Source organism: Galeopterus variegatus, unplaced genomic scaffold, assembly GCF_000696425.1.
Source record: "Galeopterus variegatus unplaced genomic scaffold, G_variegatus-3.0.2 Scaffold34, whole genome shotgun sequence".
NCBI lineage: Eukaryota > Metazoa > Chordata > Mammalia > Dermoptera > Cynocephalidae > Galeopterus > Galeopterus variegatus.
Genome location: NW_007726145.1, coordinates 1135992 through 1144801, shown reverse-complemented (window position 1 = coordinate 1144801; position 8810 = coordinate 1135992).

Below are 8810 nucleotides of genomic sequence, written 5' to 3'. Positions count from 1 at the left end.
ATGTCCATCATCAGATGAATGGATAAGGAAACTGTATTTATCTACACAATGGAATACTCCTCTGCTATAAAAAAGAATGAAATACTACCATTCACAGCAACATGGATGGACTTAGAGAAAGTTATATTAAGTGAAACAAGTCAGGCACAGAAAGAGAAATACCACATGTTATCACTTATTTGGAGGAGCTAAAATAAATAAATAAATAAACACACAAACATATAAAGGGTGGGGGGGGGGAGATGACACAACAATTACAACAATTCCTTGAACTTGTTGAGACAAATGAACAGATATGATGTAGTGGGGGAAGAGGAGAGAGGAAGAGGGGAAGAGGAATGGGTAAAGGGTCATGAAAATCAACTATAATGTATATCAAGAAGTCAAAAAAAATACAGAAAATAAATAAATAAAAAGATACTCAAAGAAAAAAAAATCCCTTTCTGGACACTTCTTGAGATGAAAAATGAAAAATAGATGAGCTATTGAAAGAACTGATTATTTAACCCAAAAGGGAAAGTAAAATAATAAACAAATAAATGAGTGTTTTTGGCCTTTGCATAGCAATGAGAGATAGGAAAAAAGGGTCACTAATTGGAAGACTTCTGGAAGGATATTTTCCCTGCCCAATCATAAAAGGAAGGAGGAAATAAAGAAAGAACAACCATGTGATTAATAAAAGTAAATGGGAACACTCAGCTCAAATCACTTTTTTCAAAAAGTAACTGCGGATATCCCTATGGGTATCATGTAAAATTCTGATTTTCAGAGTTACAGTAGTAAAGACATTACATTTAGTTAGCATTGTGAAGTGAAATGCTAGAATAATGATCTTGAACATTAGAAATGCAAAAGACCAGTTGCTATCTACATCAATCCTAGAGAATCTGTGAAGGATTGCCCCCTTCTGTATATTCCCTAATGCTTTGTCCAGGCCAATTTTAAATAGCTCCAGCAATAAATTTCTGCCATTTCTTCTGGGAAACTATTCTACTACCTAATTAAATCTCTAAGTTGACAACTTTTCCTGACATTCAGACTAAATTTTCCCGTGTTCAATTTCAACCTGCTATTTCCATTTCTACAGCACATGCTTGTATCAGCCCAAATAACTCCCCTGCTTCCTCAGTGCTTACAATTCTCAATAGCCCCCGTACATTTCAGTAGCCTGTTGCAGTGAATTTCTTTGTCAAAAACAACATTTCAAGATCAGTGACTGTACATGTTTTATTATAGACAAAAAAAGCATGTTAGTTCAAAAAGCAAAAGATATGAGTGAGTGAGCAAAGAAGCGTGATGTTAACAGGGCCTAAAAACATTAAGGAAATTGAAGCTCAGGACAGAAAAAAATCATGGACCTTTTTTCTGCTCTTCACGCCAGGAAGGTCATCATAAAGCATTCTACTTTGCATGGGGACAAACAATCCTCCTTTTACCCTTCTCTAGTATTACTCAGTATACATACATGTTCTCTAGCTGTGTACCTGGAAGAGGCAGGAGAGATCACCTAGTCTTAAACTAAGGATGTAGCATTCCCCATCCTCTCTGTGTCCCATGCTCATGAGCTGTCCTACCTCCCAGGATTTGCTGGGGACCCAGCAACCATAACCTGCAGAATTTTTTTTAGGTTTAAGAGAAGTTCATTCTTAGGAATATACTTGGTCTTGGAGTTGTCAATGCTAAAATAGAGAGATGAAAATCTAGAATTTCAAGCACTGTTTATAAATGTGGAAAAGATGTATTGATGTTGTTTAGCTTTGATTTGTTATTTTCAAAATAAACCAGTTGCAATATGATTCATCCATCAGTTAGATTTTACAGATGAGTCAGGGATTAGACAGTCCTTAAGTGGAATATTTTGAGAAATTTTTAAGCAAATAGGATAATTTCAGAGAAAATATGTGCAAACCTCAGAGTATTTGTCAGAATGTGGGCAGATAGATTTCTTACCATTATGGAAAATTGCCTGGTAGGCAGGACTCATATTAAAGTTAGAATACATAAAACTTCAAAGTGGAAATATTTGTTAAACTTTCAAAATATGAGAGAATAGTCACAAAAGTGATTCTAAATATTAATCTAACTTAAAAAGAAAAGTTACCAGCCTTTGGCTGATTTTTCCACGACTTTCCACTGTCATAGCTATGTTATTCTCTTGTTAGAGAGCATAAGTTGTCTGAAGAGGAATACTATGGCAGTTATTACTGCTACCATTTCCATCGATTCTTTACAACCGAATAAGATTTACCTCAGGCTATGTCTATTTTTATTTATTTTCTTGCAGATATATGATGCATAAAAGAGTTAATCTGCATGACTTACATAGAAAAGTCACAGTTCTTATCCTCTAGAACTTTACATTCCATTGGGGACATAGCAAAGTTACGAACTAAAACAGCTAATAAGAAAAATGATAATTAATCCTCTAAGCCATGTAGCTCTTAAGACCCCAACTCAACACTGCATGATTTTCACCAGATATTACAAACATTCAATTATATAAAAAAATCAGAAAATATAAAACTCAAGAAAAAAATCTGCTAGAGAAATGGTGTAACAATAGACAAAGTAGGGTGATGAAGTAGCAAAAGAGAATACTGAATTTGCAGAGTAAAAATAATACAAATATTTTAGCTGACACATAAAAGCATAGAAGATATTGGCAACAATATTATCCAGGTTACTGCAGAGCTGCAAGGCAGCGAGGGAAAGCACTTTTACTGATAAGAGAAGTACTTGATCAGGAAGTACTTTTACTGATCAGAAGCTTGAAATAGGTAAGAAATTAAATCTCAGAGGTTTTAATCACTCAGATATTGGCTGTGATATCAGTGATATAAAAGCACATTTTACAAACACAACAGAGTTTCCCTCTCTTAAATTATGTAAGATGTAAACTATCCCAGGTTTTCTGGGGGGGAGAGTAAAGCAGTTGTAATTAAAACATTGAAATTTGCATCATCTACTATGAAGTGCTGTATGTGCATAAAAGAAGCAACATAGCATCTTGTGATTTGGGGGAAGGTGACTTTGAGGAAATAATGGGCTGTCCTCAGAACTTCTGAATAAATTGCATAATGATTTTTGTAATCTTATTCAAAGAAATTTGAAATATTTAAATAACATAAAAATTTCGATAAAACACAACTTAATTAAATCTAAAGATGGAAGAGGGCAAACACAGGCCAATATGATTACGTAGAATATAGGCTTGTATAAGCAGTACACAAATGGTTTTTAAAAATATATCTGTTAGAAAGGAAAATTGGAAGATCTATAAAAAGTAGAAGGAAGTTAAGATACAGAAAAAAATATATATATCTATGCATACACACATTGTTGAACATTAAACACCTGAGAACATTTAAACATAAAACACTTGTCAATTATAGTTCCAAGGTGAATATTTGTGCAAAAAATAAAAATAAAAATAAAGGTCAAGATTAAGGAAGTATCAACAATTTTGCATAAAGAAAACAATTCACTTTTTTTTGCAAGCTATAATTCTATTTTAATAAAACAGGTGAAACAATTTCAAAATTCCTTTTTTTCTTACATTTTAGTGCCTGTCGTATCAGATCATGACTATAATATATATATATGCCAGAAGAATAAGGAAGGAGTTCTCACCAATTATGAAACATTTATCATATTTGAATATCTCTGGGGAAAATTTTATGCACCCAGAGTTATCTGAGGGTGCAAAAATGATGTGCATGACTAATTGCAGCTATGATTGGTTAACTACATCTAATTTGAAAGATACAGCCCTAATTGTAGACAAAACTAGCTATTTGTAGGTGAAATTAGTTGTATGTACAGTTTTTGTATTGCTTATGCTGCTTCCATATTCATCAATCATTGTGTCAGTTTTTCCTGTTGCCCTATCCTTTGTTAACATAGGTAAACTGCTATTCAAATGAGAACCCTGGTCATCCATCTGTTTTAAATGTAACAATACAGGTTGGATAAAAGTAAAAGGATGGGAAAAGATATATCATATAAACCACATTCATAACAAATGTGAGGTGAGTATGTAAGTTTTAGACAATATAATCTTAAGAACAAATAAAATTACCAGAGATATGATAAAGAGGGGTATTACATAATGATAAAAAGGATTGGTCCATCAAGAAGACATAGCAATTCTAAACTTGTATGCACCAAACAACAGTTTCAAAATACATGAAGGAAAAACTGTCATAACTAAAAGGAGAAATAGCCAAATATAAATTTATGGCTGGAGACTTCAGCACTCTTCCCCTTTCAATGGTAGAACTAAGAAGCAGAAAGTTAGCAAGAATACAGAAAAGCTGGGCCGGCCCGGTGGTGCACTCGGTAGAGTGTGGCGCTTGGGAGCGCGGTGGCACTCCCACCGAGGGTTCGGATCCCATATAGAGACCGGTCAGCTCACTGGTTGAACGCAGTGCGGGCGCGACACCGAGGGTTGCGATCCCATTACCAGTCACGAGAAAAGACAAAAAGGAAAAAAAAAAAAAAAAGAATACAGAAAAGCTAAATAATGCCATCAACCAACAGGATCCAACTGACTATTATAAAGACCTCTGCCAAAAAAATAAAAATTAATAAAAGTGAAATACACATTCTTTTTAAGTACAAATGGAACAATAACCATGTGTTTAAAAACTAAACTTTAACACATTTAAAAGAATTAAAGTAATACAAACTATGTCCTCTGACAAAAATGAAACTGAATATGATATTAATAACAACAAAAAAAAAATCACAAAACACATGGAAATTAAACAACATATTTCTTGTTAACCCATTTGTGAATAAGGAATGTATGAGGGAAATTAGAAAATATTTTAAACTGATTGGAAATTAAAACACAAAATGTCAAGATTTGTGGGACAGCTAAAGCAGTGCCTAGGGATACATTTATAGCACTAAATGATTATATAATAAAAACAAGAAATGTCTGAAATTAAAAATCTAGCTTCTTATTTAAGAAAGTAGAAAAACAAGAGGAAAATAAACCCAAAGTAAGCAAAAAGAAAATGTTAAATATAAGAACAGAAATCAATGAAATTGAAACATGGAAATCAATTTTATATCTTTATACTAACAATCTACAATTAAAAATTGGAATTTGAAATAATCCATTTACAATGAATTTTAGCTGCATCAATAAATATTTCAGAAAAGAGGATATATTTAGGTACAAATCTAACAAAACATGTTCAGGATCTTGTCTTAGTCTGTTTTTTTCCTACTATAATAAAATACTACATACTGGGTAGTTTATAAAGAACAGAAATTTTTTTTTTGCACAGTTCTGAAGGCTGGGAAGTTCAAGATCAAGTCACCAGCAGGTTCATTGTCTGGTAAGGATCTGATCTCTGCTTCCAAGATGATGCCTTAAATGTTGTGTTCTCTGGAGGGGAAAAATCTGTGTTCTCACATGGCAGAAGGTAGAAGATCAAAAAGAGATCAAACTCCTTCATTAAGCTCTTTTGTAAGGGAATTAATATATTCATGAGGGCAGAGCCCTCATGACTTAAACATCTCTCCAAGGGTCCACCTCTAAACACTGTTGCTTTGGAGATTAAGTTTCCAACACATGAAGTTTGGGAGATACATTCATACCATAGCCTTCCATCCCTGGCCCCCTAAATTTATGTCTTTCTCACATGCAAAATACATTTATTCAGTCCCAATAGCTGCCCAAATTTTAATTCATTCCAGAATCAACTCAAAAGTCTAAAGTTCAGTGTCTTATCTTAATATCATATAAATCAGTTATATGACGTGAAACAAATTGCTTTTCAGCTGTAAGCCTGTAAAATAAAATGAGTTATGTATTTCTAAAATACAATGGTGGGGCAGGCACAGGGCAGGTGTTCCTATTCCAAATGGGAGAAAAAGGCAAGAAGAAAAGAATAGCAGTTCCCAAATAAGTCTAAAAACCAACAGGTTAGATCTTAAGGCTTAAGAATGATCTTTGACTCCATTTCCTGCCTTCCAGACACTCTGGAAAGGGAATCTCTGTGGTGCCCCCAATCCCATGTTTCTGCTGATAATTTCCTTATGGGGACTTTCTGTGGTGGCTCCACCTCTGTGGCAAGTCTCAGTTTGAGCCCTGAGGCTCTCTGAGTTATCCTTTGAAATCTAGGTGGAGGTAGCCATGCCTCTACAACTTATGTACTCTGTGCAACTGCAGAATTAACAGTACATGGATACTGCCAAGGCATACTGCTTGTGACCTCAGGACCAATGGTCTGAGCTGCACCTGGGCCCAACTGAGCCACAACTGGGGCAGTTAAGGAGCACTGTGCCAGAATGCAGGGAGCAGAGACCTGAGGTAGCCCGGAGCAGAGATCCCTGAGTTCCCATGAGATCCTTCAGCCCCTCCCTTTAAACAATTTTGTCCTCAAGGCCCTAGCACTCTGAGCCTGTGATGAGATTGACAGCCTCAAAGATCTTTGAAATGCCTTTGGGGTTATTCCCCTATTGTCTTAAATAGTACCTGGCTCCCTTTTATCCATATAATCTCCTTATCAAAGGGTCCCTGGGCCACACCCTTCTTTTTTTTTTTCTTCTAAACATGCTTTTTTATTCTTTACATAACAAGGTTGAGAATTTTCCAAATCTTTATATTCTGCTATCTTTTTAATTATAAATTCCATCTTTTAATTGTCTCTTTTTTCTTGCATTTTACTATAAGCAGTTAAGACAAGCCATGCAGCATCCTGAACACTTTGCTGCTTAGAGATTTCCTGTGACAAATATCCTATGTCATCACTCTTAAGTTCTGCCTTCCACAAAGTCCTAGGACACAGACATAATTCAGCCATATTCTTTGTCATTTTGTAACAAGGATGTCCTTCCCTAAGCATCCAATTGGATATTCTGCAATTCTATCTAATATCTTATCAGAATGGCCTTTGCTGTCCATATTTCTACCAATATTCTGTTCACAATTACTTAAATAATCTCTAAGGAGATTCAAGCTTTCCTCTTTTTCTGAATCCTCACCAGAATCACTTTTAATGCTCCATTCATGGTGATGCAGGCTTTTTCCAGCATTCACTTCAAAAATGTTACAGCCTCTAACCATTACCCAGTTCCAAAGTTGCTCCAGCATTTTTACATATTTGTTATAGCAACAGCCCCATTCATTGGTACCAACTTCTATCTTAGGCCATTTTGTGGTGGTATAAAAAAATACGGCAGACTGGGTAATTTGTAAAATACAGAAATGCATTTCTTATAGTTTTGAAGGTTGAAAAGTTCAAGATCAAGGTGCTGACAGATTTTTTTATCTGGTGAGGGTCTGGTCTTTGCTTTCAAGATGGCACTTTGAATGCTGCATCCTCTGGAGGGGAGAAAAGGTGTGCACTCACATGGCAGAGGCAGAAGGGCAAAAAGGGACCAAACTACCTTGTCAAACCCTTTTATAAGAGAATTAGTTGATTTATTAAAGCAAAGCCCTCATGATCTAAACATCTCCACAAATGCCCTGCCTCCTAACATTTTTGCATTGAGGATTAACTTGACAACACATGAATTTTGGGGGACACATTTAGATCACAGCAGATCTCTCTGCTGAAAACCACAAAATGGTGATGAAGGAAATCCAAGTAAAAAATAAATGGAAAAACACACTATGCTCATAGATCTGAAGCCTCAATAAAGATATCAAGTCTCTCCAAATTGATCTATAGACACAATGCAAATCCAATCAAAATCCCGGAAGAATTACTAGGAGATAAAAAGAAGCTGATTTTAAAATGCGTATGGAAAAGTAAAGGAACTAGGATATATATAAAACACTTTTGAAAAGGACGAATGAAGTTGGAAGTATCACATTGCCCAATTTTAAGTCTCACTATAAAGTTACATTACTAAAGGATATGTGGTTTGGGCAAAGTGATAAGCACATAGATTGATAAAACAAAAATAGAGAACTTATAAATATAATCATATGATTTTTGACAAAGATATAAAATTATTATACTTTTAGGAAAAAAAATAGGAAAGAAAAACTCTGTGACCTAGGGTAAGGCAAAGAGGTTTTAGACGCGACAATAAAACATGTTCCATAAAAGTAAAATTAGACTTCATTAAAACTGAAAACTGAAAAACTTTTGCTCTGCCAAAGACACTGGTCAAAGAATGGGAAAAAAAGAAAGAAACATGATAATGATTGGCAGGAATATTTTTGGCAATCACATGTCTGACAAAAGACTTGTATTCAGAAAATATAAAGAACTCACAAACTTCAACTATAAGGAAATAACCCAAAATCTTTAAAATGAGCATTATTTCAAATGACACTTTGTCAAAGATGATATATGGATGGCAAATAGGTATATGAAAAGATGCTCAACTTCATTAATTATTAAAATGACTTAAATAAAAAATATTGACAATGCCAAGTCCTGCCAAAGATGAAAAGCAAGTGGAGCTCTCATACATTACTGGTGGGAAATCAAAATTACATAGCTACTTTGGACAAATGATTTGGCAGTTCCTTATAAAGTTAAACATACACTTAGCATATTACTCAGCAATCCTACTCTTGTGTATTTACACTTATGTGGAAACTTACAAACACGAAACAATGTGCAAAAATGATTGTAGAGCTTTATTTATAATGTAATAAATCTGGATGTCCTTCAACAGGTAAACAGATAAAACTAACAATGGTACAACCAACAATAAAATACTACTCAGCAATAAAAGGGAAAAAAACTAAATGATATACACAACTTGGATGAATCTCAGTCATTACGCTGAGAGAAAAAAGTCAGTTGCAAAAGTTTATATACTGTATGATTTCACTT